The 26,172-nt window shown below is 47.8% G+C and overlaps 2 non-coding genes and 2 pseudogenes across 2 annotated transcripts; 1 reads left to right on the top strand and 3 right to left on the bottom strand.

The window, feature by feature from the left end:
* Positions 1-2,729: 2,729 nt before the first annotated feature.
* On the bottom strand, positions 2,730-4,817 carry LOC139010016 (mRNA export factor GLE1 pseudogene; annotated as a pseudogene).
* Positions 4,818-11,127: 6,310 nt separating this feature from the next.
* TRNAV-AAC (transfer RNA valine (anticodon AAC)) lies at positions 11,128-11,200 on the bottom strand. Its single transcript has one exon. It is a non-coding gene; the product is annotated as a tRNA-Val (tRNA).
* Positions 11,201-11,487: 287 nt separating this feature from the next.
* TRNAP-UGG (transfer RNA proline (anticodon UGG)) lies at positions 11,488-11,563 on the bottom strand. Its single transcript has one exon. It is a non-coding gene; the product is annotated as a tRNA-Pro (tRNA).
* A 3,427-nt stretch (positions 11,564-14,990) lies between these two features.
* On the top strand, positions 14,991-20,309 carry LOC139011540 (splicing factor 3B subunit 1 pseudogene; annotated as a pseudogene).
* The last annotated feature ends 5,863 nt before the right edge of the window (positions 20,310-26,172 follow it).

A 26,172-nucleotide genomic window follows, 5' to 3' on the forward strand; every position in this document is an offset into this window, starting at 1 on the left:
GCTGGCGAAGGCGGAGTTGGCGGGCCAGCCCCGCCCCTGGGGGCGGGGTTACGGAGCCCGCTGGGGCCCGCAAAGCACTAAAGTTGCGTGTTTTTTTTTTATTTTTAAAATTCAAGTTTTATTCTTTTTTTTGGCACCATAGTAAATAATTCCTAGAGCGGGTCACTTCAACAGTACCAGGGAACCTCCTCAAACACCCCATTCCCCACACATGACTGTTACAGAGCGAGTCCCCCAGAGACAGACCACTGACTCAAAGATGGTTTGAGCAAGCAAGCGTTTATTGAATTACAGATCCGGATCTGGGCCCCTGCTGTAACTGACACCGCAGCAGGCAATCGCCGGGCGGGCGAAGGGCGAAGGGGCAGTCCCTCCTTTTATCACCCCTCCCGACCTGGGCTGCCCCCCGAGCGAGGGCCAGGCGGAATTCCTGGGATTTTGCTAAAGCTATTTTTCTCCCTGACAGGCTTTGCTCAGCTTCCTTCTTTCCCCAGATGCCTCCTGTGATTTGGACATGTTTTTCAAGTCCGGTCTTCCCCTATGTCTGATTCAAGTTACAAGCTATGTTTAATACTTGTCCACCCTGGTTGAGCCCCCAACCCTGTGATTTCTATCTCAGTGACATTTAAGGAGGAAGAGACCGTGGCCGCTGCCTCTGCAGTACAAAAGGCAGTAAATCTTTCAAATCTGAAAAGCCAGGCTTTGGATTTTTGGAGTGCGTTTTATTTACTTATTTATTTATTTATTTATTTTTTTAAATTAAATCTTTATTGTTTAGATTATTACATTAGTTACTCTTTTTTCCCACCATAACTCCCCTCCACCCAGTTCCAACCCCACCCTCTGCCCTCACTCCCCACCCACTGTCCTCATCCATAGGTGCACGATTGTTGTCTAATCTCTTCACTCACCCCCACACCCCTTTCTCCCCCCGCCCAAGAATAGTCAGTCCATTCCCTTTCTATGTCCCTGATTCTATTACAATCACCAGTTCATCAGATTATTTATTCACTTGATTTTTAGATTCACTTGTTGATAGATGTGTATTTGTTGTTCATAATTTGTATCTTTACCTTTTTCTTCTTCCTCTTCTTACAGGATACCTTTCAGCATTTCATATAATACTGGTTTGGTGGTGATGAACTCCTTTAGCTTTTTCTTATCTGTGAAGCTCTTTATCTGGCCTTCACTTCTGAATGATAGCTTTGCTGGATAAAGTAGTCTTGGTTGTAGGTTCTTGGTATTCATCACTTTGAATATTTCTTGCCATTCCCTTCTGGCCTGCAAAGTTTCTGTTGAGAAATCAGCTGACAGTCGTATGGATACTCCCTTGTAGGTAACTGATTTTCTTTCTCTTGCTGCTTTTAGGATTCTCTCTTTGTCTTTTGCTCTTGGCATTTTAATTATGATGTGTCTTGGTGTGGTCCTCTTTGGATTCCTTTTGTTTGGGGTTCTCTGCGCTTCCTGGACTTGGAAGTCTATTCCTTTCACCAGGTAGGGGAAGTTTTCTGTCATTATTTCTTCAAATAGGTTTTCAATATCTTGCTCTCTCTCATCTTCTGGCACCCCTATAATTCGGATGTTGGTACACTTGAAGCTGTCCCAGAGGCTCCTTACACTATCTTTATATTTTCGGATTCTTTTTTCATTTTGCTTTTCCGGTTGGGTGTTTTTTGCTTCTTCGTATTTCAAATCTTTGACTTGATCCTTGGGACCCTCTGGTCTGCTGTTGGGAGTCTGTATAATATTCTTTATTTCAGTCAGTGTATGCTTAATTTCTAGTTGGTCCTTTATCACAACATCGAGGGTCTCATTAGATTTCTTGAGGATCTCACTACATTTATCGGCGGTCTTACCAGTCTTTTCGAGGGCTTCTAAACAGTTCTTTAAAGACCTTAAAAGTGTGGTTTTGAACTCTATATCCAACAGTTTGCTTTCCTCCAATTCTGTCGTTTGTGTCCTGTTTCTTTGTCTCGGCATTTTTTTATGCTTCGCTGTGTCGATAGAGTGCCTTTCTGTGCTAAGTGTCCCAATTACCTAAGGTAGACACTCTTGGTGCACCCCCTTGTGGGCTTTGTGCACAGTCTTGTTGTGGTTAAGCCTTGATTGTTGTAGTTATCACTGTGAGGAATTGACCTCCAGGTCAATTGGCTGTGAGAATCAGCTGTGTCTGCGGTGGGAGAACTTCTGTGCTGGAGACACCCCTCTGGGGCTAGACTTGCTTCGATGGGGCTTTGGTGCTCCTGGAGTGCGTTTAATCAGGCAAATTTATCATCATTCATTAGTCAGAACAAGCAGTAATAATAATAATAATAATAATAATAATAATAAAGCAGTTCTCAACTTCTATGTAAGGATTCGGGCCTCAACTACTACAGGACTCTTGGAAGTGGTGGGCTCACTTCAGCTCAGAGCGAAATGCTTAGGTATTACCGGCTTTCTGAAAGATTCGAGACAGAAAGGTAATAAAACAGTGGCATCCAGTGCTAACCACCTCAAAATGTTTGCAAAAGTGAGAAGGCCAAATCCATTCCTTCTGTCATGTGGATCCCTTGAGGAGTCATCAGTGGCCCATGAAGACCTTTCCTAGTCACAAGGCATAAATATATAAAAATACATATTGGTAGGTTACTAAATCTGACAGTGCTCTCTCAAACACAGCTCTGCTCAGTGGCTTTATTACTGCGCCTCTGCAACAAAACGGTGCCGCCAGTGGGTGACGAGTGACGTCAGGAACGCCAGAAGGAGGAAGTCAGAAAGCCCTTGGGGACAGGAACCTCCTTGCGCTGCAAACATTCCTCCAAGAACCTCTTGAGGCGAATGAAGGACCCCATCTGTCCCGGGCTTGTAATGGCTTCAATCCTGGGGCAGTAGTCCTCTTTGATGAGAAGCATCATCTTCCAGAACTGGGCCTGATACTGCTTCATGAGGGCATTCCCACACACCTCTAAGAAGTCCAAGAGGAGGGTGGCCGTCACGTCTGGCAGGGGCTCCATGTTTAGTATCTGTGCCAACCAGCGCCAGCCATGGTTTAAGCCATGAGGGTGAACCTCTTGTCGAGTTCCATACGGCCACCGGAGCTGGATGATGGCAGCATAGAGACGCATCATCCCGGACATGCGTTTCAGAAAGTTGTCCTGCTGCTCCACCTTGGAACCCTTCACTTGGTAGCCAAGCATTCTTTGGTAGTCTTCCAAAGCCATTCCCTCCCTGAAAGCCGGGTAGAGAGGGACAGAGTAGGGACAATTCTTGTGCAGATGAGCCAAGATGAGGTCCCCCACCCTCGGGTGCAGCTCCCAGATCCCGGACGCTACGGCGGCGATGGGGAACGCAGCTTCATGGTGAGAGGCCACCTCCTCCGCTCCTTGTTTCACAAATTTCTCTGCCAGTTTGTACTGGACAAAGTCCAGGCCCTGTGGATTCAGTGTGACGGACACAGAGCGCCCACCAGATTGAACAGGTTTCCCAGAGAGCAGGTTGTGGATCTTGTCGAAGATCTCCTTCAGCTGGGAGCCTGCGCTGGTGGAGATCTGGCTCACTGGGATAGTGGCTGCCTTCTGGAGGTCCATCTTTATCTTTTTGACCTGGCTGTCCTTGCTTCTGGCCAGTCCCTCAAAGGCCAGCATACACTGACGGGAGGCCTCCTGCAGCTGCTGGTACCACTGCATTGTACTGTCTTGCACCTTCAGCTGGAGGCCTTCACTCCGTGTCCCTCCCGGGCCCTGGCTGGGAGCGGGGCACTCGTTGTGGACCTCTGGCCTCTGCTGCACCTGTGCCTCTTGCCGCTTCACCTGGGCCTCCTCTTCATCCTGCCTCCTCTTGTCTTCACACGCCCTGGCGTCCCTCAGCAGGTCCCGCACTTGTTGCAGCGCGCTCTCGGCCAAGGCTTGGTCCTCTGCCGTGGGAAAGCCGTTCTCCGAGGTGGTCCGAATGAGCCCCGAGATGAGGCCGCACAGCTGGTTGCCTCGGCTCCGCAAGGCCAGCGGGTCCACCTTCGGGCCTCTGTGCTGGCCCACGGAGTCCAGCTGCTGGTTGAGATGCAGCAGCTCCTCCTGCGCGGCACAGAGGCTCCGCAGGTGAAGCTGGCCTTCCTCCCTCCGCAGCCGCTCCTGCTCCACCCGCTTCAGGCGCTGCTGCTCTGCCTCCCGCAGCTTCAGGTTGAGAATCTCCGCTCTGTGGCGATGCTCCGCTTTCAGCTTTTCTTGCTGCCCCAGGGCTTCTCTGGAGCTCTTCTCCATCATTTCCCTCAAGTCCTGGAATTCTTGACGACGCTTCAGTTCCTTCCGTTCATCAAAACGCTTCAGCTGTTCGGATGCCATCTGAGAGAGCGCTCGCACCTTCCTCTCCTGCTCCTCCTGCCGCAGCCGCAGGCCCTCTGTTCCTTGCATTCTGTGCACTAGCTCATACATTCGGATGCAGCCTTCCACCTCGATGCCCCTGGAGGACCGAAGTAACATGGGCTCCGTGGGCTGGGACTCACGTGTGCCCTTGGTCCCACCTGGTGTTGCTGGTGTTCTTGGGGATGCTGCTGAGAAGGCAAGGCTTCTTATGGGAGACTTGGGAACAAATGAAGGTTGGTCCAGGCCTGAAGTGGATCTAGAGGATGTTGAAGTCTCGGAGGGAGACAGGGTCTCTTGTGCGTGGGGTAGGACATGATCTACCACCCATCCGGCGTAAGAAGATAGCTGGGGAGTGGACGCACGTTCTTCTAAAACATCCTCGCCCCGCAGGAGCCGGTCGCGGTGGTAGCAGAGGCGACCTTTGTCGGAGCTGCGCAGCGCCTGCAGGGTCTCCCAGCAGCGACTCTCCGACGGCATGGCCGGTGCTGCAGCCGCTCTTCCGAGATGCCACGGGTGGAAAAACAAACCCCTCGAATCCGCCGCCGGGTTAAGGAGCGCTCTCCAGCGCTCGCTTCCGCTTCCGGGGCGTGCACTCCAGAGTTGCTTTGTAATTGCTCAGTTCAAAGTGTGGTTGGGACTCCCTCCGGATTGGAAAGGGCAACCGCGCCCTCGGCCGCCGGCCCGCTCCGTGTGCGCCTCTCTCCGTCGGTAGTTTACGTCCGCACCGCGCCTCCTCTGAGTCCCGGTATGCTGGGGTCCAACCCCAGCAGGTCCAGGAGTCCCCAGAGGTGTGGACAGAGTCCGCGAAGGAGGAATGCCACGGAGACAGCGTTCAGTTGATCAGCGGCCTAGCCCGGATCTCTAGCCAAGTTCTGGATCTCCAGCCAAGTTCTGGTTTGGATCTCCAGCCAGGTTCTGTGTCTCCTTGTCTCGCTACAGCTGTATTTATACCAGTTGGTTTTAATCCTGTCAATTTCCATTCCAAAGGTTAGGGCGTTTCTTATCTCCATTCCAGGAAGTAAAGATTATGTAGCTTCAGCGTGATTGGTCATAGTTAAGGTGATTAACTACCCGCCTGGCACTTAGGGAGGGGATAAAACCCCTTAACTAACTTCAGGGAAAAATCCCTACCTGGGGAGACAACCTTTCTCAGAGAGGTGACCCTGGTTAAAACACATAGCACCAAGAAGGGGAGCAAACATATTAAGAACAGTATGCCATATATGCCACGTCCCTTGAAACATGTGCTGTGCAGATGTTTCTTCCCTGCAGTGACTGTGTCAAGCAGCAAGATGGACCGGCTTCCGGCATGGCCTAGCCTGAGAAGTCCTATCATGTCACTTCTATCAGAGCCTTGGTACATTTAGATTTCCGGAGAGGGAACCTAAACCCAACCTGCCCATGGGAGAAGCAAATTATATTGTTGGAAGAACAGGTAAGATGGAAAATCTTATTGAAGCCATTTTCAGATAATACAACCTGTCACACTTCATATTGCAAAAAAATAACAGTGATCTACCCGCCTTTTCCTAGGACTGCACAAATGGTTAAACATCTTCAAATCTTTTCTATAACTAAGTCCATGAAAGAGTTTGGAAGAAAAATACCCCCAGTAGATTTAAAAAGTAGACATTTGATAAAATGCAACCTAAATTCATGATTAATTAAATAAAGAAACCTCTGAGAAAATTAAGAATAGAAAGAAACGTCCTGAATCTAATAAAGGATAAATAGTAAACTCTTGCAGAAGGCAGCGGACTTAATAATGAAACTGTCACCCCAACTATTCAGTATTACTTTACACTGGAGTTCCAGTCAGCTTAGAGACAGTCATGGAAGTAAGTAGCACGAGGCCATTCCTTATGTCCTTGCTATTGTCTGCCCTTATTTTGACATTGAATCTCCTGAATTGTCATTAAAATTTATTTTTCACACCTAAGCTTCCCCATTATATTTTAGACATTTTGAGGACAGAAATCTAAATTTACATATTCCTCAGAGTCCCAAGTATATGCCAACTAGCTCAATAAATGATTTTTTATTATTTAAAGGCTACAGGAGAAGGAGACAAAGGAAGAAGCAAAAAGAAACCAAATGCTTACTTTTCCACTATGAATGTAACTCCTCGGGAAGTTATTCTTGTATGTGGGGATAGAGCCGGCAGCAACTTGCTTTCCAAATAATTAAGAGAAATGGGTTCTGCTGCAGTTTTGACTGATGGCTCATCTGCGGTGCCCCTCTGCTATGTTTTTTGTTTGTTGTTTCAGCATTTAGTGAGTTGTTTCTCTCTACTCCTATACTTGCCTGTATCGCCTGCAAGGGCCCGTTTCTGACAGAAGTGGAGATGTCCGCACTGCTGCTTTTCCCTGCCTAATAACAGTCATCCTGGTCTGTTATGCTACCCCTGTATTAATTCCCTGGGGCTGCTGCAAGCCAATGTCACTGACCAGGTGGGCTTAACCAACAGAAATGTATTCTCTCACAGGTCTGGAGGCCAGAACTCTGAGTTCAAGGTGTTGGCAGGGTTGGTTCCTTCTGAGACTACGGCAGAATCTGTTCCAGGCCTCTCCCTTGGCTTCTGGGGGTTTGATGGCAATCTTCGGGGTTCCTTGGCTTGTGAAAGCATCACCCTGACCTCTGCCTGCATGCCCTCATGGCCTTCTCCCCACGTGCCTGCCTCAGAATTTCCCCCTTTCCCCGAGTCATTTTGGATGAGAGCTGGCCCTGATCTGATTTTAACTCGATCGTATCTACAAAGATGCTATTTCCAGAAAAGGTCACATCCTGAGGTCCTGGGAGTTAGGATTCCGACGTATCTTTTTTCCAGGACACAATTCAACCTTCTTCTTCTGTTCAGAAACACTAGCCCCAGCTCTACACTGTGACTGCGATATTCGATATTCGTGTCAGGTCATAATGAGTGCAATTATGGTATCAGTACCTACGTTTCAGCTCCAATTTTCGTTTCTATGAACTTTCTCCTTCCCCTGGCCTCTTATTTGCATTGGCTGGTAGGATGCTGCATGCAGAAAGCCCTCTGAGCTCTGCTGACTGTAGACTGGCTGCCTTGTTTCCTTCTGCCAACATGATCTGCCGCTGGGCAAGACTTATATTTTTGATATTTATTTTATATATGTAAATGCCATTTAACAAAGAAAAATTAACCAAAAAAAAATGAGTTCGTGTGTCACCTCTGACACGCGTGTCATAGGTTCGCCATCACTGGGCTAGAGCGTCGGCCTGTGGACTGAAGAGTCCCAGGTTCGATTCCTGTCAAGGGCATGTGCCTTGGTTGCGGGAACATCCCCAGCAAGGGGTGTGCAGGAGGCAGCTGATTGATGTTTCTCTGTCATTGATGTTTCTAACTCTATCCCTCTCTCTTCCTCTCTGTAAAAAATCAATAAAAAATATTTTTTAAAAAAGAAAAGAAAAACATAAAAATAAAAATCAATAAAACATATTAAAAAGAAATAAAAATGAAAGAAATAAAAGAAACTGCTGAATTCTGTCATTGACATAAGAAACATCCAAACCTGTAGAGAATTGTCATGAGTTTCTTTGAGCAAAACTGATGACATGTTGGGGAGCAAGATTTCACATGCTCCGGAGAATGGCAGTGTTGCAGCTTATTTTATACATTAAAATCAAAGATCGAGTGATAAGGAAGGTGCATGAAGTCCATTGGTGATAGATTAAAGGTGCAGGAGAAAGCAGAGGTGGGGGTGGAATCAGCTAGGATTGGATAAATGTCAAAATAGAGAACCAATACATATTTTACATTGGTGGGTAAAGGATAGTCAACATTTCATATTTATAGCACACAGAGATGGTATGCGGCAAGGAGGGGTCTGCGGTCTCCTGCCTGGTGGTCCTGGCCTCTGGTGTGGCGGTTGTGCCTTCGAGAGGAAGGAAAAGAAAATTACTCTGACATTTCAAAGGTACCAGGTGTACCGGTTAATAAAGGCGGATTTTGTAATCAAAGAAAACACGATAATTTCAAGAGAAACATCGAAAGCGCTTTATTCAAAATAATGTCCATCGCCAGCTACACATTTTCCCCATCTTTCAAGTAATTTGTGGATACTGTCCCAATAGAACTTCTCTTGTTTTGAGGCAAACCATTCAGAGCCCAAATTTTCCACTTCTTCCTATGTTTTGAAGTGCTGCTCAGAAAGTGCGTGGGCCATCGATCGGAACTAGTGGTCATCTGAAGGAGCAAGGTCGGATGAATATACTTCCCAGGCAAGATCTTTTAACGTGTCTTTAACTGGTTTGGAAGTGTGTGATGGTGCGTCATCAAGAAGCAAAATTACTTTGCCTTGTCTTCTGGCCCATTCTGGTGGTTTTACGATCAAAGCGTGGTTCAAATTGATTATTTGTTGTCGGTAGCGATCAGTATTAACGATTTCACCTGGTTTTAGAAACTCATAATACACCACACCTTCCTGATCCCACCAAACGCAGAGCATTCTCTTCTTTCCGAAGCGATTTGGCCTTGCAGTTGATGTTGATGGTTGACCTGAATCAACCCATGATTTTGTGCATTTGGGATTCTCAAAATGAATCCACTTCTCATCGCCAGTCACAATTCAATGCAAAAAAGACTTTCTTTCGTGCCATTGAAGCAACATTTTACTGATGACTTTTCAGTTTTTCCATTTGTCTTTCCTTCAGTTGATGTGGCACCCATTTTCCTTCCTTTAAAATCTTTCCCAGTGCTTGTAAATGATCAGAAATTGTTTGCTGCAAGTTGTTTTTGAGTTTGACATGCATCTTCATCCAATGATGCTTGTAATTGTTGGTCTTCAAACTTTTTCGGTTGACCTGGACGTTCTTTGTCTTTCACATCAAAACCATCACTTTTAAAGCGTTTAAACCATCGTTTCACAAGTATTTTGAGATGGAGCATGTTCACCATAACCTTCCCGAAGTATAATGATAGCTTTTTCTTCCAAATAAAGTAATGAATTAGAACTTCCCGCTAATGCTCGTTTTTTGGCACGAAATTCAACATTTTTAAGCGTAAAAATATCTATGATGTTGATACCTTCAGCAAATTTGACATATGAAGTTTTGAAGCTTGCTGTCAATACAACAAAATAGCATACACATCAAATCGCATATATATCAACATATATGTAACTCTATCTGTTGAAAAAATGCACATTATTAACCAGTACACTGGGTATGCTATCCTAGATGCCTAACCACAGTGGTTCGGGCTTACTTCCTTTGCTAAGGGAGCTATAGGCCTGTGATACCCACCATGACCTGCCCAGTTAGAAATTTGTGGTCAGACCATCCCGTGTGGTTGCTTTTGGTCACTAAGCTTATTAGGCCGACAATGTCAGGCTTGCCATGTAGCCCCTGAGCTTGTCGGGTTGACTGCATAGCCCTTTTCATTCACACCGTCCCATTGCTTTATGGTTGACTTGAGTGAAAAACAAAAAGTTTTGTGTAATCTCTGAAGAATTGTGATGAAGACAACTGCTGACAACCGAATTTTGCGGGTATTACAATGACAGCATGGCTCACAGCTGACTGCTCATGTTGTTTATTTATTTGGGTGTTTGTTTATTTTTGAGAAATGAAATAACTGAATCTTTTGCTGGTGGGCTCAGTAGCCCATCCAGGGCAGACCCCAGGTCTACGTTTGTGACAGACCATCCAGCCTAACAGCGAACCCAGGAGAAAAAAGACTCAGTTTTGAGACCAGCTGTGAGGTTTCTCTCCTTTTTCTTCTTTTCCCACCCTTATTCAAGAAAATCGGCAAGTTGATTGGTCTGTCACCCTCATCAGCAATCTCAACAAGTGAGTCTCCATCACACAGTCCCTCATTTTATGTATTTATTTTTAGAGTTTTCTTTTATTTTTTAAATATATTTTTATTGATTTCAGAGAGGAAGGGAGAGGGAGAGAAAGAAACATTAGTGATGAGAGGGATACATGGATTGGTTGCCTCCTGCATATGCCCCATCAGGAACCTGGATGGAGCCTGCAACCGAGGTTCGTGCCCTTGACCAGAACTGAACCTGGGCCCTTCAGTCCTCAGGCCAATGCTCTATCCACCGAGCACAGCCCTTCGTTTTAAATGGCTGCTGTAATTACTCGGACTGGCTGTTTCTGGGTAAACGTAAAAGGCCCCTTTAAAGTCATCTGGGGTTTCCTAGAAGGGGCGGTGGACAGCTACCCAAGAGTATGTTTCTATGAGCTTCTTCACTTTAATTTTCTCCCTCCCACCCCCGTTTTAGTTTGTAAAGGCTCCCTTGCACCACCTCCTTGGCCTATTGCTCTTGGTTTAAAATTCCATACGAAGTTTTCCTGAGGCTGCTGGGGACGTTACCAACACTGAGAATAGACAACCGAATTGACCTCGTCGCTGCGGTTACTTGTCGCAGCGGCCTAAGGTGCTGGCCAAGGCTTCAGGCTCTTTGTGGGTGTGGGTTGGAGTGCCGACAAGCTTTTGCAGCATCTTCTACCCTCTAAGCATTTTTTCCTCTGGGTCACAATAACCCATTTTTTCCAATGGGTTATACGAAATGGAACTCTAGCGGGAAGTTCTGCCCTTATTCGTGCAGAACCCGGTGTGGGGCCAGCGACCTTACGGGGGCAGGTGGCCGAAGCGGGAGATCAGGGCTGTGGTGCCGATCTCTCTGGATCCCGTCTGTCTCTGTAACGAGGTGGAGATGATGACGTGATGTCCTGCATTGTCTCCGAGGGTTCCAAATGGAATGCAACACGAGAAATTTTAAAAGGCCGGGGAGGAAAACAGAGGTCCAGCAAGTCCTGTTTCCACTCGGTTTCGAACCGGGGATCTTTCGCGTGTTAGGCGAACGTGATAACCACTACACAACGGAAACTTGAAAAAACGCTCCTCCAGTTCCTCTATTGACTGCAACAACCTACTCCGACTCGGCCTTCTTGCAATTTCATAGGCCCAAAGGACCGCCCCGCAATGGACTGAGCCCCAAGCAGGAGGTCTTGCACGCAGCCTCTCTCGGCTCCTGCAGATCCCAGGCGGCTCCCCGCTCATCCACGTGCTCTCCTTCCCGAGACCCCGCTCTCCCGGAGCTCGGCCATTCCCACTGCCTGTATAGAACCCAAACTGGCCATGTAACAAATTTTATTTTGTAAAAAGCATAAAACTGGGCTCGTCCGGGATTTGAACCCGGGACCTCTCGCACCCAAAGCGAGAATCATACCTCTAGACCAACGGACGAGCCCCACCTGGTAGGGTGTTATGGGTGGGGCAGGCAGAGACCAGGAGAGGGAAGCAGCCCCTGACTCCTAATAAAAGCCTGTGTAAGAGTACCCGGTCTCCATGCTTTCGAGGGCAGGTGGCCCTGAAGAGGCTCAATACCTCCCCTACCAAACTGTGGCACCTGTTCTTTCACACCCCTCTACCCCCAAATACTCCGTTTCGTTCTGGGACACACTGCCTTTGTTTCATATCGGCACTCCCTCAAATCTTCAGGTGGCTGACAGGAGGGTAAGGGGCCAAGGGCACTGGGCTGACTCTCCAGCTCCAGGATTCACCAGGGGGGCCAAGTGGGGCTCAGTTCCTGGGGTCAAGGAGTGGCATGTAACCTCTTCTTGGGGGGTTGCTACCAGCCCCTCTGGGACACAAGGTCAGAAAGGGAGCTCCTGCCAAGCCCTGGCGGTTGGAGGGGTCCTGAGAAAGGCCGAGTCCCAGACACTGCCCGGGGAGCACCACAGGTTTGTGCAGAAGTGCAGTGGGCCAGGAAAGCAATAGTAAGCGGGCAAGTGTGTGCAGGGCCAGCAATAGTAGGCGGCTGAGGGCGACTTGATGCCAAGCTGCTGTCGGTGAAGGGCAGAGCGACTGTCTCCAGGCCAAAGCCAGTGTCAGCAGCTAAACAGGAAGCATGCAAATCAGGCCATAAATGCCTGGCTTTCACATATGTATAAAAACATGCTAGAGTGTATCTCTATTAAGATATAACTCACATAACATAAAATTCACTCATTTCAATTGTACCACTCAATGGTTTTAAGTGCATTCACAGGGTTGTGCAGCCATCACCAAGGTCAACTTTAGAATGTATTTATCACCCTACAAGAAACCCCACACCCATTGGCAATTACGTCCACTTTCCCTCCAAGGCCCCTTCCCCCAGTCCTAATGCACCACTAATCTATTGTCTCTATGGACTTGCCTATTCTGGACATTTTGTGTAAATAGAATCATATACTATGTGGCCTTTTGATCTGGCCTTCTCAGGTAGCATAATGTTTTCAAGATTCCTCCATGTGTAGAATAGAGCAGTACAATACATCACCCTTTTTTATTACCAAGTAATATTCCATCGTATGAAATGCATCTTATTTACCCACCCATCAGGTGGTGGACACTTCAGTTGTTTCCAATTGGGGGCTATTATAATCATACTGCTATAAACATTCCTGCACATTTTTCATTTCTCTTGGAAATATGCCTCAAAGTGGTATCATATGTTAACTCTGGATCACATGGTAACTCTTATGCTTACCTCCCCCCCACTCCCCAAAGTTTTATTGAGAAACTAGAGGCCCAGTGCACGGGTGGGGTCCCTCTAGGTGGCCTGTAGGGATCAGGCTAAAACAGCCGTGGGCAAACTACGGCCCGTTTGAAATGAATAAACTAAAAAAAAAAAAAAGACCGTACCCTTTAATGTAATGATGTTTACTTTGAATTTATATTAGTTCACACAAACACTCCATCCATGCTTTTGTTCCGGCCCTCCGGTCCAGTTTAAGAACCCATTGTGGGCCTCGAGTCAAAAAGTTTGCCCACCCCTGGGCTAAAACCTGGTGGCGGGGGGGGGGGGGGGGGGGGGGCGGGGGGGGCGGGGGATGAAGAAGCTGTTTAGAGAAAGAGAATGTGGACAGTATTTTGATTAGGAAACCAGTGATGTTTAACAAAAGCAACTTTCCAATGCACTGCAAGAAAAAGAATTAACCCCTGAGATGAACATGTTTCCTTTCTAGGAGTTTTTCTAACCCCAGAGTGGGTGGGTGTCTGAGGTCAAGTTATGTCTTATGTCAAGCACGGTGCACAGAAAGCCTCCTTCTTGCCCAGAGACTCCTGTGTGCCCCCTTCTTCTGGCTGCCAGGCCTGCCCCTGCGGACCTGAAACTCTCATGTCACTCAGCAGTACCTGTCCTGAAAGGGCACCCTTCCTACCCATCTCCTTACTCAGGCCTAGCAGGGGGCCTGCAGCTGGGCTCCCAGACTGATTCAGGGGAATTGACTTCTAAAGGATGCCTCCCACCTGTGGATCCTTTTTGAGGGGTTTCTGGAGGGCTGGGGCAGTGAAAATGGGGACTTGACAGGGCCCTCTTAAACTCTGCGTTTTTCTTTCTTTCCCAGAAACAATGCTGATTTGAAGGAGCTGCTGGAGAAACTCAAATCCAAAGGAGTAACTTCCAGGCAAATGGGCATGACCTTAATGCTCTGTTAGCATCACGGGGCATAATTACATATTCAGCCTGCAAAGCACCTGGCCCTCATTTTCCAACCCAGGGTTCTGCTGGGGGGTGAGAGGGGAGGTTGAGGGGGGCGGGTGGGAAAGCACCTTCATTGCAGGGCTTGGGTGCTGCCCACCATGGAAACCTCCCTTTCTTTTCCTGCTATTGGTGACTTGCAGATCAGGAAATGAGTGATGGGGCGGGTGCTAGCTACTGATTGAGAGGGAGGGAGGCAGGGAGAAGAGAGAACCAGCTGCCCACCCAGAGAGCTTCCAGGTAGAAGTGTGGCTCAGTCTCCACAGCCTATAAAACCCCAGGTGGAGAGTGCTGCTGCTCAGCCTAGCCCAGGGGTGGGCAAACTTTTTGACTCGAGGGCCACAATGGGCTCTTAAACTGGACCGGAGGGCCGGAACAAAAGCGTGGATGGAGTGTTTGTGTGAACTAATATAAATTCAAAGTAAACATCATTACATAAAAGGGTACGGTCTTTTTTTTTTAGTTTTATTCATTTCAAACGGGCCGGATCCGGCCCGCGGGCCGTAGTTTGCCCACGGCTGGCCTAGTCCCTGTGACTGAAGAAAGCTGGGCAGGTGATAGTGGCTCTAAGGCTCCTCTGAGTTGCAGGAGGGCCACAAGAAGAATCCAGGAGGATGGGAGAAGCCTCTCTTTCTTTCAAAATGGAGTGTTCCGGGTGGGGATGCGGGGCTCTCAGTCTACAAAAGCCAGTCTGTCTCTAAGAGCTGGGGTCTGGCTCGCTCTCCCTGGAAAAGCCGTGGTCTCTCTCCCTCGAAAAGACGGGGGCTTGCTCACTCTCCCTTGAAAAGCTGGGGTCTTGCTTTCCCTCGAAAAGCTGGGGGCTTGCTCACTCTCCCTCGAAAAGCTGGGGGCTTGCTCACTCTCCTTTGAAAAGCTGGGGTCTTGCTTTCCCTCGAAAACCCGGGGGCTTGCTCACTCTCCCTCCAAAAGCCAGGGCCTCTCTTGGCAGCCTCCTGGGGGGTCTTCCTCCTGTCCTCTTCACAGAAGTCCTGGAGTCAAGAATACAGGCGCTTTCTGTCTCTGAGATGTTTCTCCTGCTTTCTTACTTCTGAAAACCTGTCTGTTTCCCTCAACTGGAGAAAAAGCCTTGGAAAACTCTCAGGGCAGCTCCTCTCTTCCTTGTGTGGGAAGCGCACCCTTTCTCCCAGGAATGCCCTTTGCTGTGGAGCTGGGAGCCCTGTTGGTGGGAGGTGAGCATGCAGGCAGCTGAGCTGAAGACCACAGCTGCCCACAGCTGACAGAGCTTGGACCCGGGGCCTGCACTGGAACATGTGGCCCGAAGGAGGGTCTGCATGCCCTGGACGCCGGAAAATGCCGACCTCCTTTGCAAATGGCAAGGCCAGTGGGTGTGGAACTTCCCCACCTGAGCCCACCTTGATTGAGGGCTTAGCTGCTGTGTCCCACTCCTAAATACCAAAACCCAAGGCTCCCGGAAGGTAGCCGCTTCTCCTTGGCCTTTCCTCTGGGAGGTGATAAACTTGACTTTCCTGCTTTCACTGGTCAAAGTCCCTCCGTTCCATGCCATGGCCTGGTGTCTGGGCCAGACCTTGGAGATGGCAGTCCTGTTGGCTTAACTTTCTCCTATTCCTTTAAACTTGGAAAGCCCCCTTCTGGAAAGAAGCCCCAGAGTGGTGTGCCATTGCAAAAGCTAGAACAGGCAGATGAACTCAAATATGGCAAAACCTAAGATGAGTCTGGAGACCCACATGTTTCTCTTCAGCTGGAAAGAGTAAATCTCAATGGGGGTTGCCCTGGGCCAGCAACTCACAGGGATGTTTAGCTTCAGCACTAAGCTTAGCAAGTCCCTGGGGGAAGGGAGAAGAGGGCTGAGGTGTGGGCATGTGATTTAAACCCATGTCCAGCATGTGCCTCAGCCCAAAAGAGCCCAGGAATTGGCAGTCAGAACCACCTTGACTGGGGACATTAGGCTCTGCTCCAAGTCACAAGTCTGAAGTTCACAAGGCTGAAGGATACCACCCCCATCCACAAATTTTGTGCACCGTTCCACTAGTCTATAATAATGAAAGCGTAATTTTCAAATCAACTGAACGACCGAATAGAGGAACAACCATCTAGACAACCTTCTGGACAACCACCCTATGACACGCACTGACAGGTGCCAGGCCTGCCAAGGCAGGTGCGATGTGACTGGTCAGGGAACCCCACCATAGCCCCATGATCGCAGAGGGAGGCCCAGGCCACCCTCTGGCTGGGTGGGTGGAGGCTCCCCCTGCTGGGTGATTGATCGCAGAGCAGAGGCCCAGGCCACACCGCCCAGGCTACCTGGCCGGCGATGCTGCAGTGAGTGGGCAGGGACTCCCTCTGTGTGGTGATCAATCTGGGGGTCCCTTAATCGATTGCCTCACTGTGGGAGGCCCAGGCCAGCCAAGTGATCACACCCCACACCTGTCACCGCAGAGGGAGAAAACCAATGGCGGGGGGTGGAGGGGAACAGCGCGGTACAGATGGCAAGCAATGGCAGTGGTGGGTGCAGGTCCAGTTGCCGGCAGCCTGGGGAAGGAAAGCCCCAATAGGCACTGATCGCTGGCCAGGTCTAGGGACCCTACCCGAGGGGTCCCGGAATGTGAGAGGGTGCAGGTGGGGCTGAGGGACACCCCCCACCCCTGTGCATGAATTTTGTGCACTGGGCCTCTAGTTGTGCAATAAATGGCAATGCTGCCCCAGGGTAGTGGCTACTATCACCTGGACACAGTGATTATTTGGGGAGAGAAGTGCAGGGAACACATAATGTGGGTCAATGAGCTGGGAGACATTTGCTGGGGGTTCTCCAACGCTACTTCTTCTTTGGAAGGAACCTCTCAGAGAGAGGCTGTTTGTCTCCACATGGTGTCGTAGCGACTGTTGTGTGGGGTCGGGGGCTAATGCCCAGAAGAGGAAACTGACCCAGAAGCAGAGAAGAGCCCAGGAAACTGCCTAGGAATGGGGCAGAGTCCTGCTGACAACGGGAACCCCTGGGTTAAACCATGCCTGAAGCCAGCAACACTCTCTAAACTTTTTAATAGTTAATTCACTCAAATATGTTGCCTAAGATCAAGCTAATTTTTTATGCTATCATTTACAATAAAAACCCCCAAACAGTGCAATGAGGAGACTCTGAAAAAGAGCCCCCACCCCACCCCAGCCAGGTGACAACAAAATGAATCTCCGATGGCAGAATTTCAGGCACGTGGATGGCAAAGGAATCTCAGAAGGAGATTTGCGGACAGAAGATGCAGCTGATATTCCCCAACCCATGGGGGCTGGATGCTCCAGGACCCACCCTGACCTGAGAGAGCTGGATGGGAAACACACCAATCCCATGGGTCAAGTGGAGAGGTGAGCAGCCCAAGTCACAACAGCAAGAGTTGCTACTCCTGGACGTGGGGATACACCAGGCCATGAAACACCAGGCCATGGAGGCGCAACTTTCAGTGCTCGTAAAAACCGATGGGATGAGACCCCCAAGACAGAAAGAGATACTCCTGGGCATGGACGTGGATGGGCTGAGACGCCTCGAACAGATCGAGGTGGAGATTCCATTGGTGAAACACCCACTCCTGGAGCCAGTAAAAGGGAATCGTGTTGGGACGAAACACCAGCCAGTCAGATGGGAAAACACCACTCCTGGGAAAACACCACTTGGCACACCAGCCATGAACATGGCTACCCCTACTCCAGGTCACATAATGAGTATGACTCCTGAACAGCTTCAGGCTTGGCGTTGGGAGAGAGAAATTGATGAGAGAAATCGCCCACTTTCTGATGACAACTTAGATGCCATGTTTCCAGAAGGGTATAAGGTACTTCCTCCTCCAGCTGGTTATGCCGCTATTCGAACTCCAGCTCGAAAGCTCACAGCCACTCCAACACCTCTGGGTGATATGACTGGTTTCCACATGCAAACTGAAGACAGAATTATGCAAAGTGTCAACAACCAACCATCTGGAAATCTTCCCTTTTTAAAACCTGACGACATTCATTACTTTGATAAACTTTTGGTTGATGTTGATGAATCAACACTTAGTCCAGAAGAGCAAAAAGAGAGAAAAATTATGAAATTGCTTTTAAAAATTAAGAATGGTACACCCCCAATGAGAAAGGCTGCCTTGCGTCAGATTACCGATAAAACTCGTGAATTTGGAGCTGGTCCTTTGCTTAATCAGATCCTTCCTCTGCTGATGTCACCTACACTTGAGGATCAAGAACGTCATCTGCTTGTCAAAGTTATTGATAGAATATTATACAACTTGATGACTTAGTTCGACCCTATGTGCATAAGATCCTGTGGTCATTGAACCATTGCTGATTGATGAAGATTACTATGTTAGAGTGGAAGGCCGAGAGCTTATTTCTAATTTGGCAAAGGCTGCTGGTCTGGCCACTCTGATCTCCACCATGAGACCCGATATAGACAATATGGATGAATGTGTTCGTAACACAACAGCTAGAGCTTTTGCTGTTGTAGCTTCCGCCCTGGGCATTCCTTCACTATTGCCCTTCTTAAAAGCTGTGTGCGAAAGCAAGAAGTCCTGGCAAGCGAGACACACTGGTATTAAGATTGTACAGCAGGTAGCTATTCTGATGGGCTGTGCCATCTTGCCACATCTGATAAGTTTAGTTGAAATCATTGAACACGGTCTTGTGGATGAGCAGCAGAAAGTTCGAACCGTTAGTGCGTTGGCCATCGCGGCCTTGGCTGAAGCAGCAACTCCTTATGGTATTGAATCTTTTGATTCTGTGTTGAAGCTTCTATGGAAGGGTATCCGCCAACACAGAGGAAAGGGTCTGGCTGCCTTCTTAAAGGCTATTGGGTATCTGATTCCTCTCATGGATGCAGAATATGCCAACTACTATACTAAAGAAGTGATGCTAATCCTTATTCGAGAATTCCAATCTCCTGATGAAGAAATGAAGACAATTGTGCTGAAGGTGGTAAAGCAGTGGAACGGATGGTGTAGAAGCAAACTACATTAAAACAGAGATTCTTCTTCCCTTTTTTAAACACTTCTGGCAACACAGAATGGCTTTAGATAGAAGAAATTATCGACAGCTAGTTGATACTACGGTGGAGTTGGCTAACAAAGTAGGAGCAGCAGAAATTATATCCAGGATCATGGATGATCTGAGAGATGAAGCTGAACAGTACAGAAAAATGGTGATGGAAACAATTGAGAAGATTATGGGCAACTTGGGAGCAGCAGATATTGATCACAAACTTGAAGAACAACTGATTGATGGCATTCTTTATGCTTTTCAAGAACAGACTACAGAGGACTCAGTCATGTTGAACGGATTTGGCACAGTGGTCAATGCACTTGGCACACGGATGAAACCTTACTTGCCTCAGATCTGTGGTACAGTTTTGTGGTGTTTAAATAACAAGTCCACAAAAGTAAGGCAACAGGCAGCTGACTTGATCTCTAGAACTGCTGTTGTTATGAAGACTTGCCAAGAGGAAAAATTGATGGGGCACTTGGGTGTTGTTTTGTATGAGTATTTGGGTGAAGAGTACCCTGAAGTACTGGGCAGCATTCTTGGAGCACTGAAGGCCATTGTGAATGTAATAGGTATGCATAAGATGACTCCACCAATTAAAGATCTGCTGCCTAGACTCACTCCCATCTTAAAGAACAGGCATGAAAAAGTGCAAGAGAATTGTATTGATCTTGTTGGGCGTATTGCTGACAGGGGAGCTGAGTATGTGTCAGCAAGGGAGTGGATGAGGATTTGCTTTGAGCTTTTGGAGCTCTTAAAAGCTCACAAAAAGGCTATTCGTAGAGCCACAGTCAACACATTTGGTTATATTGCAAAGGCCATCGGCCCTCATGATGTGTTGGCTACACTTTTAAACAACCTCAAAGTCCAGGAAAGGCAGAACAGAGTGTGTACCACTGTAGCAATAGCTATCGTTGCTGAAACGTGTTCACCCTTCACAGTGCTCCCTGCCTTAATGAACGAATACAGAGTTCCTGAACTCAATGTTCAGAACGGAGTGTTAAAGTCCCTTTCCTTCTTGTTCGAATATATCGGTGAAATGGGCAAGGACTACATTTGTGCTGTCACACCATTACTGGAAGATGCCCTGATGGATAGGGACCTTGTACACAGACAGACGGCTTGTGCGGTGGTGCAACACATGGCACTGGGGGTTTATGGATTTGGTTGTGGAGATTCGCTGAATCACTTGTTGAACTATGTATGGCCCAATGTGTTTGAGACATCTCCCCATGTCATTCAGGCAGTGATGGGAGCCCTGGAGGGCTTGAGAGTTGCTATTGGGCCATGTAGAATGTTGCAGTATTGTTTACAGGGCTTGTTTCACCCAGCCCGGAAGGTCAGAGATGTGTATTGGAAAATTTACAACTCCATCTACATTGGTTCACAGGATGCTCTCATAGCACATTACCCAAGAATCTATAATGATGATAAGAACACCTATATTCGTTATGAACTTGATTATATCTTATAATTATGTTGTTTATTTTGTGTTTAGTGCACAGCTACTTTACACCTTATACTTGCTTTGACTTGGTGATGTACACTTTTTAAAAAATAAATTAAATCTTTATTGTTCAGATTATTACAGTTGTTCCTCTTCCCACCCCCCATAGCTCCGCTCCACCCGGTTCCCGCCCCACCCTCTGCCCTTACCTCCGCCACCCACTGTCCTCATCCATGGGTGTACGATTTTGGTCCAGTCTCTTCCCACACCTCCCCCCACACCCCTTTCCACCCTGAGAATAATCAGTCCATTCCCTTTCTATGCCCCCGATTCTATTATAGTCACCGGTTTATTATGTTCATCAGGTTATTTATTCACTTGATTTTTAGATTCACTTGTTGATCGATGGGTATTTGTTGTTTATAATTTGTATCTTTACCTTTTTCTTCTTCTTCCTCTTCTTAAAGGATATCTTTCAGAATTTCATATAATACTGGTTTAGTGGTGATGAAATCCTTTTGCTTTTCCTTATCTGTGAAGCTCTATATCTGACCTTCAATTCTGAATGGGTAAAGTAATTTAGGTTGTAGGTTCTTGCTATTCATCACTTTGAATATTTCTTGCCACTCCCTTCTGGCCTGCATAGTTTCTGTTGAGAAATCAGCTGAGTGTTGTATGGGTATTCCCTTGTAGGTAACTGATTTTCTTTCTCTTGCTGTTTTTAAGATTTTCTCTTTGTCTTTTGCTTTTGGCATTTTAATTATGATGTATCTTGGTGTGGTCCCCTTTGGATTCCTTTTGTTTGGGGTTCTCTGCATTTCCTGGACTTGTAAGTCTATTTCTTTCACCAGATAGGGGAAGTTTTCTGTCATTATTTCTTCAAATAGGTTTTCAATATCTTGCTCTCTCTCTTCTGGCACCCCCATAATTTGGATGTTGGTATGCTTGAAGTTGTCCCAGAGGCTCCTTACACTATCTTCATATTTTTGGATTCATTTTTCTTTTTGTTTTTCCGGTTGGGTGATTTTTGCTTCTTTGTATTTCAAATCTTTCACTTGATTCTTTCGATCCTCTAGTCTGCTGTTGGAACTCTGCATAATATCCTTTATTTCAGTCAGCATATGCTTAATTTCTCGTTGGTCCTTTTTCATAACCCCAAGGGTCTCACTAGATTCTTGAGGATCTCACTAAATGTATTGGTGGTCTCACTAGATTTCTTGAGGGTCTCACTAAATTTATCAGCGGTTCCTAGAAAATTCTTGAAAAGCCTTAATAGTGTGGTTTTGAACTCTATATCCAGTAGTTTGCTTTCCTCCGTTTCTGTCATTTGTGACTTGTTTCTTTGTCTCCACATTTTTTATGCTTCCCTGTGTTGATAGAGTGGCTTTCTGTGTTAGGTGTCCTATAGGGCCCAGTGGCTCAGCCTCCCCAATTACCTGAGGTGGACACTCTTGGTGCACCTCTTTGTGGGCTTTGTGCACAGTCTTGTTGTAGTTAAGCCTTGATTGTTGTAGGTATCACTGGGAGGAATTGACCTCCAGGCCAATTGGCTGTGAGAATCAGCTGTGTCTGCAGTGGGAGAACTTCTGAGCTGGAGACACTCTTCTGGGGCAAGACTTGCTTCAGTGGAGCTTTGGTGCTCACTGAGTCTGCCCCCTGAGTGTGTCCCTTATGGATCTGAGGAGTTGTAATTGGGATGGTCCCACTCTGACCACTGGGTACACTGGCTCTTGGGTCCCTAAGGAGGTGCTAATTTAGCCTCTGCCTGAGGCTACCCAGCAGGAGCTATGGAGAGATTCCTCTTCTTTGTTTGGGGTTTGGAGGTGCCCAGATGAGGCCCAGCTGTGAAGCAATGCAAGCTGCTGTGGGGCCTTGGACTTTCTTTTGGAAGTTCTGGGTCTCTCTGATTCAGCTGCAGTTTGTTAGGTAATTTGCAGATTGCAAAGGGCCAGGCCTTTCATATGTAAAAGCCTCTGTGCACAGCTTGGGTGGGGAGGAGTCTCAGGGGATCAACAGGGCAGAGCAAGCAGCTGTGGCTGCTCCCCAGTCTTACCCTAAGAGGCCCTGCATCTCAGTGTCCTGGTAATCACTGCAAGCACCTCTGAGAGAAAGCCACCCCTGAGTTCTGCCCGATGCCAGACAGTCCAGTTTCTCCCCGTATGATTCTGTGTCCCCAGAGACTTACCCGGCACTGGAGTTCAGAGCAGTCGGGAACTTGAGACTCCCTCCCGATGGAAAAAGACAACCGCGTCCTCAGCTGCCAGCCCTCTCCATGTGTGCCACGTCCTCAGTTGCCAGCCATTTCGGCATGTGCCTCTGTACCTCTGCACTTTACTTCCGCAACTCCTCTGAGTCTCAGTGCTTTTCTCTTTCCTTCTAGTCGTAGAATTTCCACTCAGCCAGCCTTCCTGTGGTTCTGGATGATGTCCGTTTTGTCTTTTAGTTGTATTTTTGAAGTGGTTGTGCGAGGCAGCAATTTCCAGTCGGTGATGTACACTTTTAAACATTGCAGATGAGCATAAAACTGGTCATAGAGGAAGAGCTAGAAATCCAGTAACATGATTTTTAAATAACCTGTCTTTTCTTCCTTCCTTCCTTCCTTCTTTTCTTTCTTTCTTTCTTTCTTTCTTTCTTTCTTTCTTTCTTTCTTTTTTTATTGCTTAAAGTATTACAAAGGGTATTACATATGTGTCCCTTCTCTTTCCCCGCCCTTGACAATCCCCTGGCCTCCCCTACCCCCCAGTGTCTTATGTCCATTGGTTATGCTTATATGCATGCATACAAGTCCTTCGGTTGATCTCTTACCCCCCTTCCTCCTGCCCCCCAACCCTCCCCGGCCTTCCCGCTGCAGTTTGACAATCTGTTTGAGGCAGCTCTGCCTCTGTATCTATTATTGTTCATAAGTTTATAATGGTCTCTATTATCCATGAATGAGTGAGATCATGCGGTATTTTCCCTTCATTGACTGGCTTATTTCACTTAGCAAAATGCTCTCGATGTTAAACAGTAAATGCCAGTAGTGACCAAGAACACAGGGACTACACAGACTATACTGGAGGGAATTCTTTTCTTAAAAAAAATACTTTATTGATTTTTTACAGAGAGAAAGGGAGAGAGATAGAGAGTTAGAAACATCTATGAGAGAGAAACATCGATCAGCTACCTCCTGCACATCTCCTACTGGGGATGTGCCCGCAACCCAGGTACATGCCCTTGACCAGAATCGAACCCGGGACCTTTCAGTCCACAGGCCAATGCTCTATCCACTGAGCCAAACCGGTTTTGGCAGGGATTTCATTTTTAATGCATCTTTATGAAGATTTGGAATTCGTTCCTTGTGTTTAAAGGGAATGTTTGAGAAATAAAACATTTGTGTATAAATTGTTAACTTGTGTGTGTTTTTTGCATGTGACTTGAAAAATGCAGGAACTTTGATAAAGTATTGGTTTGTGTAGAAAAAAATGGCTTAATTTCATTTCTGTCACCTGGTTTATAGAAAGTAGCAGAATATAAACTATATAAAGTGATATGGTGTCTTTGTCCAGCTCCTCCCTGGACAGGGCACAGCCTCCCAGCTCCTCCCTGGACAGGGCACGGGTTCCCAGCTCCTCCCTGGACAGGGCTGGGATTCCCATGCAGAGACTCTGTTATGAGGCTCTGAAATGGCCCTTTCTCTTACTCTGGAATCCTTGTTTGAGGATCCTCCATGGCGGAGGCTGCCAATCAGGCCAAAGGATAAGTGGTGTCATGGTCACTTCTCTCCTTTCTTTTGGGAACACACTGGTTAGAACACCGAAACCTGAGCAGCTGGGAGCTCTGGTCTTACCTTGCAGCCGGGGATCTTCTGGCTTCACATGGTTAGAAACGTGGCTTCCAGCCCCCTGTTCGGTACCGCCTGGTCGGAGCAAAGACTGGGATTCATTCCTCCCAGTGGGATCCAGGCAATTTGATGAGCTCTCGGGCCCTGCATGAGCCCTCCTTTGCCCTGCCTGGACAGCACTGCAGCTGGTCAATGCATGCCCATTTCATGAAGCGCTGCCCGTGTAACTGAGCACAAGACTCCCTCCACTCTCCTTGGCTTGCCATGGCCATTGGCAGAGACAGATAATCAAAAGCTGCTCCTCACCAGACCGTAGATATTGACCGGGAGCTCGGGAAGACTTTATAAGGAGTCACTGGGGGGATTCCTTCAGTTCAAATTGAATTGTGGGCCGTTAAATCCTTTAGTAAAAGACTGTGCTCCTATCACATTCCAATGCTCCTTCTGAATGTTTAACCATACCAGGAGACCACCTCCCTGGCAGGGCCCTCTCTTGGGCCTGGGCCCTTCTCCTCTGGCAGATCTGGTTAATTGTCATGGATTTCTCGGCAGGTGGATGCTCTTGGAATTTGGAAGGAAAAGGCTTTGTTTTCATTTCAAAAGAAACCAATTTGGTGGTTCTGCCTAGAGACATAGGAGGGAGGTGAGTAAGGAAGGAGGGGGTCAGCGAGAGGAGAGAGGATGGGCCATTCAGGGATCGCAGAAGAGCCTGGATGTGATCAGATGCCACACATGTGCATGAACATGCACACATACACACAGACACACATGGCAGCTCAACACATAAGCAGACCCACATGGGCACACACATAAGCAAATCTACTCTCCAAAAGGCACACACATGCACTCACACACATTTATGTGAATACTCACCCACAAACCCTTGTTTGTGTGCAATGAATAAATACACTCAGGTACACACACACCAGCTCCATCATTGATAATTGAGACATTAGGGGAGTTATATAACTTCCCTCAACCTTGGTGTCATCATCTAAACACCAGGAGGCACTCCTCTGCACTAAAAAAAGAGAAACATGCAAATTGGTGTCACTCCGCTACCCTTCCCATTGGCTAATCAGCATATCCTTACGCAAATTAACTGTCAGCCAAGATGGAGGCCGGCAGTCATGCACTGAAGCGAACAGGGAGGCTTGCTTGCTCCAGTGACTGTGGACTCCAACGTTCCCCGCCTGACTTGCCAGCCTCTCAGCTGCAACTCTAAGCAACTATGTTGCAAATAAAGAAGCTAAACAAAATCCCAGAGACCGGCTTTCAGTCAGCCGGGCTTCAGCCAGCCAGACCACAACATTGTATCAAATACAGAAGGTAAAGGCCAAAAACCTGCTTTCGGCAGTGAGGCCTCAGAGCTAAAGCTGGCCCAGAATAGAAAAAGAAAAAGAAAAGAAAAAAAGTAGCAGTTGGGAGCTTCAGTAACCCGCCAGCCTGAAAATGACCCTCAGCCCCTCACCCAGACTGGCCAGGCACCCCAGTGGGGACCCATACCCTGATCCAGGACACCCTTCAGGGCAAACCAGCTGGCCCCCACCCGTGCACCAGGCCTCTATTCTATATAGTGAAAGGGTAATATGCCTCCCAGGACTGGGATCAGCACAGTAGGGAGACTCCTGGCACTGGGATCAGTGTGACAGGGAACAGCGCCCAAACTCCCTGATCACCCTGCGGCTCTGTGTGTGACAGGGGGTGGGGCCACAAAATCCCTATCTGCCCTGCTCTGTTCGTGACAGGGGAAGGTGCACCAACCCCTTGATCAGCCCTGCTCTGTGCCTGATAGGGGGGAGCTCCCTAACCCCCGGATTGGCCCTGCTCTGTGTGTGACAGGGGGCGGTGCCCCAACTCCCCTATCGGCCCTACTCCAAGGCATGGCACACACGGTCAGTCGCCGCCAGTGGTGTGGTTTGTGGTTTCCAGCCAGAAACCCCTCTGTGGTCCACTTCAGTCCACCTAATACCTTTCCTGGCTGGGGAGAGTTCCTATGATCACAAGGAGAAACCCAAAGGAGGACAAAGTTCAGAATGCCTAATTCACGCCTGCCCATTTCTACACGAC

Source organism: Myotis yumanensis, unplaced genomic scaffold (genome assembly GCF_028538775.1).
Source record: "Myotis yumanensis isolate MYYU_CA2020_CCGP unplaced genomic scaffold, mMyoYum1.0.hap1 SCAF_5, whole genome shotgun sequence".
Lineage (NCBI taxonomy): Eukaryota > Metazoa > Chordata > Mammalia > Chiroptera > Vespertilionidae > Myotis > Myotis yumanensis.